The sequence below is a fragment of the Ictalurus punctatus genome, chromosome 2 (genome assembly GCF_001660625.3).
Source record: "Ictalurus punctatus breed USDA103 chromosome 2, Coco_2.0, whole genome shotgun sequence".
Taxonomy (NCBI): domain Eukaryota; kingdom Metazoa; phylum Chordata; class Actinopteri; order Siluriformes; family Ictaluridae; genus Ictalurus; species Ictalurus punctatus.
Window position 1 is genome coordinate 22,446,776 of NC_030417.2, and position 12,248 is coordinate 22,459,023.

Sequence of the window (12,248 nt, forward strand, 5' to 3'; positions counted from 1 at the left end):
GCAATAAATTAGCAATTAGACATTCACCAGAACTGTGTTTCTAATCAAAGTCCTTTAAGCTTGCAAACTAGTGTCAAAATAACAGACAAGACTTCCAAGAGGAAGGGTACCAGGCTGGGACTATAGCCAGAATTAATTAAGGTATAAGGGTGAATTATGGGACATAGTAAAAACCCTGTCCTGATAAAACATTTAAGAAAATACAACTGAAAACACATGTGCCACAAATGTAAGGTATCACATGGACATGAATAATTAATTAAGGCAATGGAGATAGGTATGTTTCTAGAAAGAAAAGGTGAATGCCCCGCCTACTAATAATTTTACTGCTTCAGAAAAGTATAAAAAGACATGTTTGTGTATGTATAATTCATACTTTCTGAAGACTGTCTCACTTTATTGTTTCAATAAAATTTTATTACTTTTTGACATCCACTAACCCTCAGAAGTTTTTTGTTAGGCTGAAAAGATTGTTTGTCTCGACACACCCTGGTCACTTATTGATTTCTTGGTTAAACTCTCTGGACACTCTTGAATTTTTTTTGGATGAAAGACACCCAAGAGCAAGAGGACGCAAGTTTAAATGCTGTCTGCTGTTTCTCTCATTCTGGGACTGCCTCATAAATTCACTGTGCATGAAGAGCAATGATAGAGCTGTCATGAAAAGCTGGGAGTTGCAAGTTCAGAAAAGAATATAATGTGTTCAAGTTCATAATAAAGTTTATTAAATAAGACTCAGAAAAAGTAAACAATGTGAACAGTATTAATATGGTTGAAATGCTATTTGATTGCTAATTGGGTTTGACAGAAAATAGCCTCTGTCTACAGTAAATTTGACGCACACAATTGTACAGGATGTCTGTATGCTGTTGTGTTAAAATTTCCCTTCATTGGAATTAAAGGGCCCAAACCTGTTTCAGCATGACAATGCTGCTGTGCAAAAAGCAAGCTCCATGAAGCCATGGTTCACCAAGTTTGGTGTGGAAGAACTTAAGTGGCCTGCACAGAGCCCTGACCTCAACCCCACAGAACACTTTTGGGATTGATTGGAAGGCCGACTGTATGCCAGGTCAATACATTATAATTTCCAGTCAAAATCACGAAATAGATTGTAACAATTATTTTTTTTATATATAGGTAATGGATAATGAGGATATAAGTAATATTGTAAAATACCAAAAATTATTTACAAAAAAGTATTTTGTCACTGGTCTTACTAGAATATGTATATGCACTGTTAATGTATTGGAGCATATTGATTTGAAGTGTGGGTAAAATAAAGTCACTTTGAGGAGATTCAAAAAGAAACTCTGTACCTTTCATTTACTTTTAAAGTTGCTTAAATATTTTACATTTAAATGTTACCATTTTGACATTTTAGCGACATAGAATTTTCCCTTGTGTATCAGCCATTTTAGAACACAATTTATTTATTTATTTATTTATTTATTTATTTAATTTATTTTTTTAAAGGTCACATTACAGGTGTGTAACAACAGCTATTTTTATTTGAAACATTTTGTGGACTTCAGTGGTTGTGTTATAATTGGTCAGTGCTGTCTCTATTGTTACAATACTATTTTCTTTGTCTTTTAAATTTAATGAGTTATTCCCATATATGAAAGTAAAGCACACAGGATCTGTTTTTACACTTTTATTTATTTATAATTGTGCACTGCATTGATTTTATAATGGGTTTGCAATTATTTCCTCATATTAAAGAAAAAGTGAGACAATGATTAGTAAGTATTCAATAAAAATCTTTTATTGTTGTTTATTGTGTTTTGTGCTAAACTGAGCCAAAAGCTTTAATGAACATTTCAAATATTTGTTTGTTTAATGTTTGCGAAAAAATAAACAAAAATACATTTACTTTTTGAAGAAAGAGCCTTTTTAATAAAATCTATTTCTAAAATTTGCATGAAGTTATGTTATTATTAACATATGCGAATGTATGACACAGCAGCAAGTACTTTATGTAAGAGAGGGAGATGCCATGTGCACGGTGCTTGTTACTGTAGGCTCATATGGGAGTTTCATACAAAACAGTTATTTCAAGCAGAATGTGTGGCCTAATTCCACCTAAAACAGGAACACACAGCTTAATAGATCTGACGTGTGAGTATTATTAATATTTTATTATTGTAAATTTTAATTTTATTAATAAAATGATTTTCTGCAAGTAATATATTAATTAAAGTGCCAGTTCCTTAACAGTGTTTATATTTTAATTATGTGAAAACGGTAAAGGGTAATTTTGCAGATCAAAATGTTACTGCTTACTGTTATTTCTTCTGACATTGCCTGTCACGATCCCGCCGGCAGATGGCGTTGCGGCGGCGACGTGCACGGAGAGCCGGAGGGCGCACATGTGCACGAATCAGAGCGAGCACATGCTCGCGGGTTATGTAGGAACTATGGTGACTTTGTTTACATCGGACATGTGCGTTTGTTTCTGTTTTGTCTCCTTGTTTAGTCATTGGTTGTTTTTCGAGGGTGAATATTGATTGTTACCAGCTGTCAGCGTTTAAGATAAATGACAGGGGTAACCCCTCGTGTTGCTGCGCACGTCGCGCAGTATTAAATGTGCCACACGGTAGGATTTCCTGGTCCTGTTCTAGTTTCATGTTTCATGCCTCGGTTCTAGTTAAATGGTCGACTCCATCTATGTGTTAGCCACCTTCATGCTAAGCGGTCTTGCTCACATGTCCTGTTTTGGTTTCATGCATTGAATCTAGCTTCATGCTTCGGACTGCGTATCTCTGCTCACGTTTATTGACTTTGTGTTTGGAATAAATATTTGAACCTGCACTTGCTTCCGTTTTGAGTCTCTAACGTAACAGAGCCGATGTTCTAGGAATCCAATTACTGTTATTAACCATCTCATTAACATTAAGAAGTCAATATTAATCATTGTCAGTGTCACATTTAATGTAATTGGCCAAAAAAAAAAATAGAGTTGAGTTGTAGTTAAGCAAATCAGAATGTATTCACCAGGGTGATTCAGTGAATTAATGTTAAATATCCTATTTAGCTTGTTTAAACATTTGTCTGTGTTATAATTAAAAGGTAGGCCTGATATTTAAGTAATTTTGTATGTAATGTATGCTTATGTATGTAATAAATCTCCTTATGTGTGAACGTAGTATAAGAGTAACATGGCCATGCTGTGATTTTTTTCTATTCTTTAACCACGTGGGATGTCATTTCAGCTGTACAGATGCCTTTGAGGCAGACCCACAAAGGTGCCAGACCCATATGCAAGTGCATGCCCAGTAAATTCATATGCTATGCTACAGACTTCTGTGTGAATAGTAACTGCAGAATGCACATCCCCCCCCAAACCTGGCACACATATGTGTAATAATCTCATTTGGACTAATCATTACCCACTTTTACTACTGTGTTGGTAACAATTAATTAACAAAGAGCCTAATAATTTAACCACATTTAATGACCAGAATCATAAACTGGTCAAGTTTACAAGTTTATGGACAACTCAGTGATAGGTTTAGTAGTAGGAAGTCAAGGCTTCTGTGTTGTACAACACATTTTGTTAGCAATACCAGTACGTGCAAAAGGGCTATTATAACAAGAGATTGTAATTATTTTTGCTGAGAGCTATAGACTACAAGGATAATCTCTTGTTTATATACATTGACATGCCTGATGGTGTTCTGGCAAACATTATATTGTATTTAAAAGGTCAAAGCTCCTTATAAGATGGACTGAATCTTTGAATGGATCAGATAGGCCATTAGTAATATTAGCGAGATGCTTCTTTGAAACCATATAGAGGAAGGAATATGCCCTATGTAATGTATCCACCTACTTGCATGCTTTTCGACAGCTGTGGGACGATGACCATAAAACTTGTTCCCCCCTTTGGAGACATAGGAAGAACAATGGCCAAGCTACACACAAGCAGTAACAAGAACTCAGGATCAAACTGGGGACCCTGGAGCTGTGAGGAGACAATGCTACCCACTGCACCTTCTGCTTCTGAATTAGCTGTTTTCATAATAAATAAGCACGTTATAAATGTTACACTATCATGTGCAATGCAAAGCACCACTGTTAGACAGTAATGGTCCATTTGAATTCAAATTTAACTCATGAATTCATGCTTTTAGCATTGAAAGACAAACAGATAAAGTACTCACTGTTGAAACAATTACATTCATGGAAAGTTTGCTGCTAAGCAACTGTGAAATATGGACACTAAACATAATCTAAAACTTTAGCTAACCTAGGTGTTATAGCTTTGATATGATAACAGCTATATAATGTGATAAAATATCAACATTCCAGGTGCTCGTCTGATAAATCTTATGTTATTCATATGAAAGCTTAAACACTATGTTAAACACTGTAAAACCTCAATTTTAATTTAGAATATATCCCCAATAACACTATTTTAACTAACACCTACAAACCAGGTCTATGAAGTACTTGGTATCTAAAAAAAGGCTCTCACTTATAACAAATAAGCACATAATTATTGCTGTTATGAGAGTGTTATGCTGTCACAAAGTGTAAGAACTGGTGAGTTAACACAGCTGTCCTATCTCTATCTGTCTATTTGTAACTCACAGCACTCCCTATCTATTTCATCTGCATGCACTTTCCTCACATTGCTCAGGTTGGGGCAGAACAGTTAATAAGAAGGTTGCCACGGTCTCGTTTCTACTGGGTTACTGTTACAATTCGCTATCTTTGGGATGGGAAGTTTTTTGTGTGTTGTGACATATTTTGTGCGCAAGTCTGAACTCCCTCCCAGAGTTTCCAGCCTGCCCTAGCCTGCCTTTCTCCCACCTCCCAGGATGACATGACTAAATGGTGACCATATTTAAAGAGGAAAAGGAGTGAGAATGGTGTGGGATGTTGGAGGTGGTTACGTGTGTTGGTGGTTTAGTGATTGTGTTTGGTTGTGCTGCTTTATGCTGTATTCTGACTGCTGTTCTGGGTTTTGACTCTTGCCTGGATTTTTGACTTTGAGTTTGGTTGTCCCTGTACCTGTTTATGTGCATTCTATCCACCATTGTATATATGTTCACTTGGTTCAGTGGCAGTAGGGGTGTGGCTGCCATTTCTTTTGGGAGAGGGTCCTTTTGTCTCTGTTTTTGGCGTAGGTAGTTCGGGAAGTACTTGTATTTTCTTTATTTTCCTTTTAGGTAAGCTAGCTACCTCATAAAAGAACTCTTTTGTCTATTATTTTGGCCTTGGCCCACCCTGAATTATGCCTGGTTTGGTTCCTTGTACAGTTATATGTATATAATTCTGTGTTTTACAATATACCACAACCTTTTTGAACAACCTTGTTTGTGTTATTCCTGGCTCTCTAATTTTTAAAGGTCAATCCAATTTAATCCTGAGCTGGTTATTCTGTGCGGCCTAACCTAGACTGGGCCGTAACAGTTACTTCTAATATACTCTGCAGCCACCAAAATTTATATCATATAATCCGAATGAAATCTAATGTAATTCCACAACAAGGTCAAAGTGTAAGTGCATAAGTGTGTCTGTGATGAACAGAAACACTTCTATTGTAAGATATATTGCTAAGACTGGGGAAGGAAAAGGGGGGGTGGAGTGGAAGGTATGTCCCTACCTCTGAAATGCATGTGCACCACGGTGACCTGGGTTCCCATGCCAAAGGCTGAGAAAAAGAAGAAAAAATGTGTCTCACCTTTCAAATGGCTAGCTTGATTTTTTTTTCTATTGGCTAATTTGATTGAATTTTTCATTTTTGAGAAACCTGACAGTCCTAGTTAATGATATGAGCTCTTCTGTTTATGCCTTGCTGGAGATGAGAAACACATCTACTCTACTGAACACAGTTTAACAAATGCCTAAAACCACTCAGAACAAGCTGCTAGACTGTATGCTGGATGACTGGTTTATGGGATTACTCTAAAAATCCACTGTATGGTAGCCTATATCATAAGTTAAGTTTGCCTCACACCTCTGGGATTGGGGGTTTGAATCCCACCTCCTTCCTGTGTGTGCAGAGTTTGCATGTTCTCCCCATGTTTTGGGGGTTTCCTTGTCCAGTCCAAAGACACACATTGTAGGCTGACTGGCATTTCCAAATTGTCTGTAGTGTGTGAATGTGTGTGCAATTGTGCCCTGCGATGGTTTTTCACCCCTTTCAGGGTGTCCCCAGAATGTGCCCCGAGATCCCTGGGATAGGCTCCAGGCTCCCCGTAACCCTGTGTAGTATCAGAGTTATGGAGGATGATGGATGGATGGATCCTGCCCCACCAGAAATCTATGGTTACAAGCTGCTGCTGGTTCATACATTGTATAACAATATAAATGGAGCTCTAGTGAGTTGACATATCACTCTCTAGGGGATTTATGTCTAAATTTGTAAGTATATGTAAGTGTGTCAGTGTCTGAAAAATCTATGGCACTTGCCACTCTTCATAGCTCCTGGAATTCCTGCAGTAGTAACATAGGCTGTAGAAAGTTTTCAAGATGACCAGGTAATATGCACCTACATAATAATAATAATAATAATAATAATAATAATAATAATAATAATAATAATAATAATAATAATGTTGTGACATCCTATTCTTACAATATATTAGCACCACACCATCTCTCTCTCTCTCTCTCTCTCTCTCTCTCTCTCTCTCTCTCTCTCTCACACACACACACACACACACTCACTTTCTCTGACTTGTTTTTCTTCGTGTTAATAGCTGACTTTTTTAATAGTGACTTTTTGAGTTATAGCCTCATTAGTGGGCATAAAGAACTAGTTATTTGGCTACAGTGAGTGAGAGCTAAATGAATAATGGAGCATGGCAATATTTGTCAGTATAAAGTTGAGTCAGTTAAGCTGCTTAAAGTTTTCTGAGTGGTGATTAGGTGTTTGTGTGATTTTGGCATTGTGACATGCCTAGAGAACACCTTTCTTTAATGTCTTATCATAATCTTTTGTTGCTTCTTCTGGCTCCTTGTGTATGCCTCAACAATTATGCAAATGCAGGCGTGTTATAGCTTAAATAATCAAAATGGAAATGAGACATTTGAATATGCATCTATTCTTAGCCTGACAAGTGCTAAACAAGTGTCTGGACTGGCTAGATATAAGCCAACCTTTTGTTACTCACTGCCTCTCAAGTAGGCTTTTTCCTTTGCTGTGCCTTTGTGATTGAATAAAAGAACAAAGAGAAAGGAAGAGAAACCCACCTGGCTAATTTTTATTTATTTGTTTTTGGTTCTGTTTTGGTTCTGTTTTGTAAAAGGAACATTATATGAAGGTTATATGTGACAGAGTGAAGTCATTTAGGAGCAAAACACTGAAAACGAAACTGAGCATAGTTTTCCATCCATCCATCTTCTATACCACTTATCCTTCCTTCAGGGTCACAGGGAAACCTGGAGCCTGTCCCAAGGAACATCCGGTACAAGGCGAGGTACACTCTGGACAGGGTGCCAATCCATCGCAGGGCACACTCACACACCCATGCACACACAGGGACATGGTGGGAATCAAACCCCCCACCCTGTGTGTGTGGTGTGAGGCGAACGTGCTAACCACTAAGCCACCATGCACCCTCTGAGCATGTAACAAAAACAGTATAACTTTAATTATAATTAAAGATGCAAATGCAATAAGGTTGCTGAAGGATACTGCCTCCTGCCATCTACATGTGGCTACACTATTTAGAGTTTTCAAAATGTCTGAATATATTTATTTTTGTAAAATAGGCATGCAAATGAGCTCCTCCTAAATACATATAGAGCTGAAGATGAGCAGGAGGTTCTCTTGCACCCAAAATTCAAGGTCAGCATCACTATCATCTCAACAGAATTCAGGTCTGCTTCAAGTAGGTCTTATCAAATCTCTTATCAGTGGTGGAACAGTAGTGCATGAGGTAGCATTTCCACCTAATATCTCCAGGGTTCCTGGTTCAATATTGATCTCAGGTTACGCTCTGTGGAATTTTGCATCTCATTGTGTCCAAATGGATTTCTTCCAACCACCTAAAACATGCTTCTAGATGGCTGGGCTAGGCTAAATTGCCCCTACATGTGAAAAAGTGTTTTTATGTGTACCAGTGTTTTTATGTGCCCTTGTGATGGGCTGGTGTCCCATTCAGGGCATGTCCCTGCTCTAGACTCAGAATCAGAATCTACTATAAATGGGGTCCATTTCATTATTAATGCCTGTATGAATTTGTGAGACGATTTTCTTTTAATAACAAAGGAGGATGAACATTTAAGAATGACAAAAACGTGCAATGAATGTACAAGTTAATGTTTTAAAAAATAATTAAATTGTAATTTTTAATATTTTATATTTCTCAGGTATCTGTGTTACTAATGTCAGTTTTTGCATTTAGGTTTTCAATGCTGCCTGAGCTATCCACTTGATGTATGGGCACTGAGGGTCAGATATGTGATTATATTTCATGTTTTCTTTTATGCATTAAAAATTTTCAGGAGAAAGTGGATCAATCATGATTTTGGCTTGCTTATTGTGTCTATTTTATTCATGGATCTTTGCATTTAAACCATCATACTAACATAGATTGACTAGTGGCTAATGATGTATATTTCTGTACTTTATGCAATGAAAATGGATTGGTCAGTGCAAATAATAAAAAAAAGGGTCAGTGGTAGCTCAGTGGTTAAGACTGTGGACTCTTGATTGGAAGGTTGTGATCTCAAATCCCAGCACTACCAATCTGCCACTGCTGGGCCTTTGAGCAAAGCCCTTAACCCTCAACTGCTCAGTTGTATGAAAAAGAGATAAATGTAAGTTGCGCTGGATAAGGACATCTGTCAGATGCTGTAAATGAAAACATTATACTGTGTTAGAGTATGGCCAACAAGGCTTTTGCTCAACTTTTTTGGGTGTATTTTCTCTATGAATCTGTGTCTTTTTATTTTATGTTTTTACCGTTTTAGACTAGTTGAGTGTAACTGGCCAGTAACTTCTGTAAACCTAAGGGAACAATGATAACAGAATTATTTCATTTATCTGCTTCGCACTATGTCACCTTGCTGCCCATTCCATGCTGCCCAGACTGTCGTGAGGTAGTTTGGTCATTAAGGTTGAGAAGGTAGTTTTAATTGTTTTTCTCACTAACTGGCTAATGTGTTATTTTCCTTGGCCAATAGCCACCCATTCACACACACTAACACACTAATGGCAGCAGAGCCATGCAAGGCACTAGCTTACTTGGAGAGCAACTTGGGGTTCAGTGTCTTCCCCAAGGACACTTCGGCATGTGGAGTCATATGGGCTGGGAATCGAACCACCAATCCTACGATTGCTGGACAACCTGCTCTCCCGAGATCCAGAGCCATATACCCTCGCAAATCTTGCCGGTTTCCCACTGTAGCTAAGCAGGGGTGAGCCTGGCCAGTAAGACTAAGGTTGCTGCTGGAAGTGGTATTAGTGAGGCCAGCAGGGGGTGCTCACAATGTGGTCTGTGTGGGTTCTAATGCCCCAATATAGTGATAAACAGTAAAAACAGCACCGTATTTCGGATGAGACATTAAACCGAGGTCCTGACTCTCTGTGGTCATTAAAAATCCCAGGACACTTCTACTAAAGAGTAGCGGTATAACCCAGGTGTCTTGGCGAAATTCCCCCATTGGCCTTTATCTGTCAGGGCCCCCTAATAATCTCTTTCCCTGAATTGGCTACATCACTCTTCTCTCCTCTCCACCAATAACTGGTGTGTGGTGGGTGCACTATGGCCACCAACACATCATCCAGGTGGATGCTACACACTAGTGGTGGTTGAGGAGATTTTGCCGCAATACAATTTAAAGCATTTTGAGTGCCTAGAAAAGCACTATATAAAATCTAAGGAAATATTATATTATTATTATTAAACATTTACCTTGTCACTGGGCTAAAATACTGCACAGTGGCATTTTAGCAGTGAGACAGTCAAGGTTTGTATTATTATTTTTTTATTATTATTGCGATGGCATACTTTTCTGCAACTGTGTTAGGCACTTTTAAATAATTAATAATTAAATAATACTCATATTTGCATCATTTACTATTACATTTTTTAGAGTTTTGAAAAATGGAATATTCAAAAATATGGATTCATTTCGTTAGTTGACACTAGTAGTTCTAGTAAAAAAATAAAATAAAATAAAAAAAAGTTTAACACTGAAGGTGTTTAAAAGTGCATGTAGATGAACTAGGACTGTAGCCTGCTGTCTTTGTTACAAATTGTTTGTCGTTGTGAATCTGTTTCACTTACTTACCCCATTTCATTTACTTGGGTGTGCTGAGGAAGATTAATTTCTACTGCTGCTATTTGTCTCCTTTTGGCAACAGCATTGTTGTTGTTGTCCATTATGAGTTGCCATCATCAGTCAGGCATGCAGATGAATGTGTCAACTCTCATTCAAATGTAATTGAAGAAGGCTCATTAAGAATGCACACTGGAATTACAGACCATCCCCCTCATTGTTTCCTCAAAGTCCCTAAGAGCTGATTATGATGCTGATAATCAACAGGCAGAACAATGAAGAATAATAAAGGCTTTTAGGAAAAAGACAACACTATGTGTTTATGTGCCAAACACAATAGGCAATTTGTCTATGCATGTCTCCAGTGTCCATTTTACCAGTGATTTACTGATACAAATGCTTTTTACAATGGTATTTATGGTTTTAAGTTTTGAAACATTTTTAATATCAACCAATCAATATCACAGATACTATTTTTTTTTTGGAAATTCAGATAACCAGTAATATTATCTGATATAAAACTGATATAGTTAATATTACCAAGTAAAATTGTAAAATATTTAAATGGAAAATGGACAATGATGTTTTATTTTAAACACGGTTTTTCTAATATTCCAATTTCTCCCATCCATCCATTCATTTTCTGTACCACTTATCCTACACAGGGTCGGAGGGAGCCTATCCCAGGGGACTCGGGGCACGAGGCAGGGAACACCCTGGAATGAGGTGCCAACCCAATGCAAGGCAAAATTGCGTACACATTCCAATTTTTTAAATTCAATAATTTTAAAATAATAAAATACAAACTTCAAATCCAAAATGCAATAACTCATTTTGAATAAATAATGTAAAGGAATAACAACAAATACATGTTCTTGAGGACTGTGGGTTTATGACACAGTGAGATATCTATCATATCTATCACGTCAGCCATGCTGTGGCTGGCTGACTGAGTGAGACGAAGCATAGCTGAATGTAAATCAGTTGTAATGCTAAATATTTATGTCTTTTTAAAGCCAGATTATTTGCTGCCAATTCATCAAACAACAGTGCAATCTTTAGTTCTGATCATTCTGAAGACTGATACCGGGTTGAAACAGAGAACATATTCACAAATGCCATTCATAGGCTTTAATGTGTAATGATGAGCATTTCTCCAGGATTTACAATTTGCAAACAATAGCATGTAAACCATTTTAAAGGGCTTAAATGGTTTAGTGTTAACAAAGCGAGCAATTAATGGTAGGTCAGTCTTTGCTGCAATTTTCTCATCCGACAACCTAGTAAAATGAGTTTATGGATTCTGTCTTATAGACTTGCATACTTTCTTTTGTCCCACTCTCGTTGAAGTCCTTTATCCTTCCTTACAGTTTTCCATCCTGAATCCACTACATTATTTTCTGCCAATGTTGGCATTAATGACCTAAAATTAGTTGATTCAGATTTTCCCACACATATTTGGACACCCACCCAAGTAAAAAATTACTAGCATTTTTCAAAATTAATCTCTTTATTATTTTTTTTTTTTTTAAAAAGGACCCTTTTGCTTTGGATGCTACATGTACAGTATCTCAAAGTACACTTTGGCTGCTACATGATTGAGAGCAAGGGAGAGTGAAGGAGACAGCAAGACTGAGCAGCAAAAACAAAACCAATGATACAGAAGAACCTAAAGGACCATGTAAGACATTCTTCTTCCCTGCTACAACCCCTGGCAAAAATTATGGAATCACCACACTTAGAGGATGTTTACCCAAATTTTTTACTTCATAGCAATTAAACAAATCAGAGATATCGCAGTTATTGTAATTGTTGGTGGGCACACAGTGGCTTAGCACGTTCGCCTCACGCCGCCAGGGTTGGGGTTCGATTCCCACCGTGGCCGTGTGTGCGTGTGAGCGGTTCATGATCTCTCCGTGCTGCGGGGGTTTCCTCCCCAAGTCCAAAGACATGCATGGTAGGCTGACTGGCATGTCCATAGTGTGTGCTTGTGATTGTACCCCTGGGAT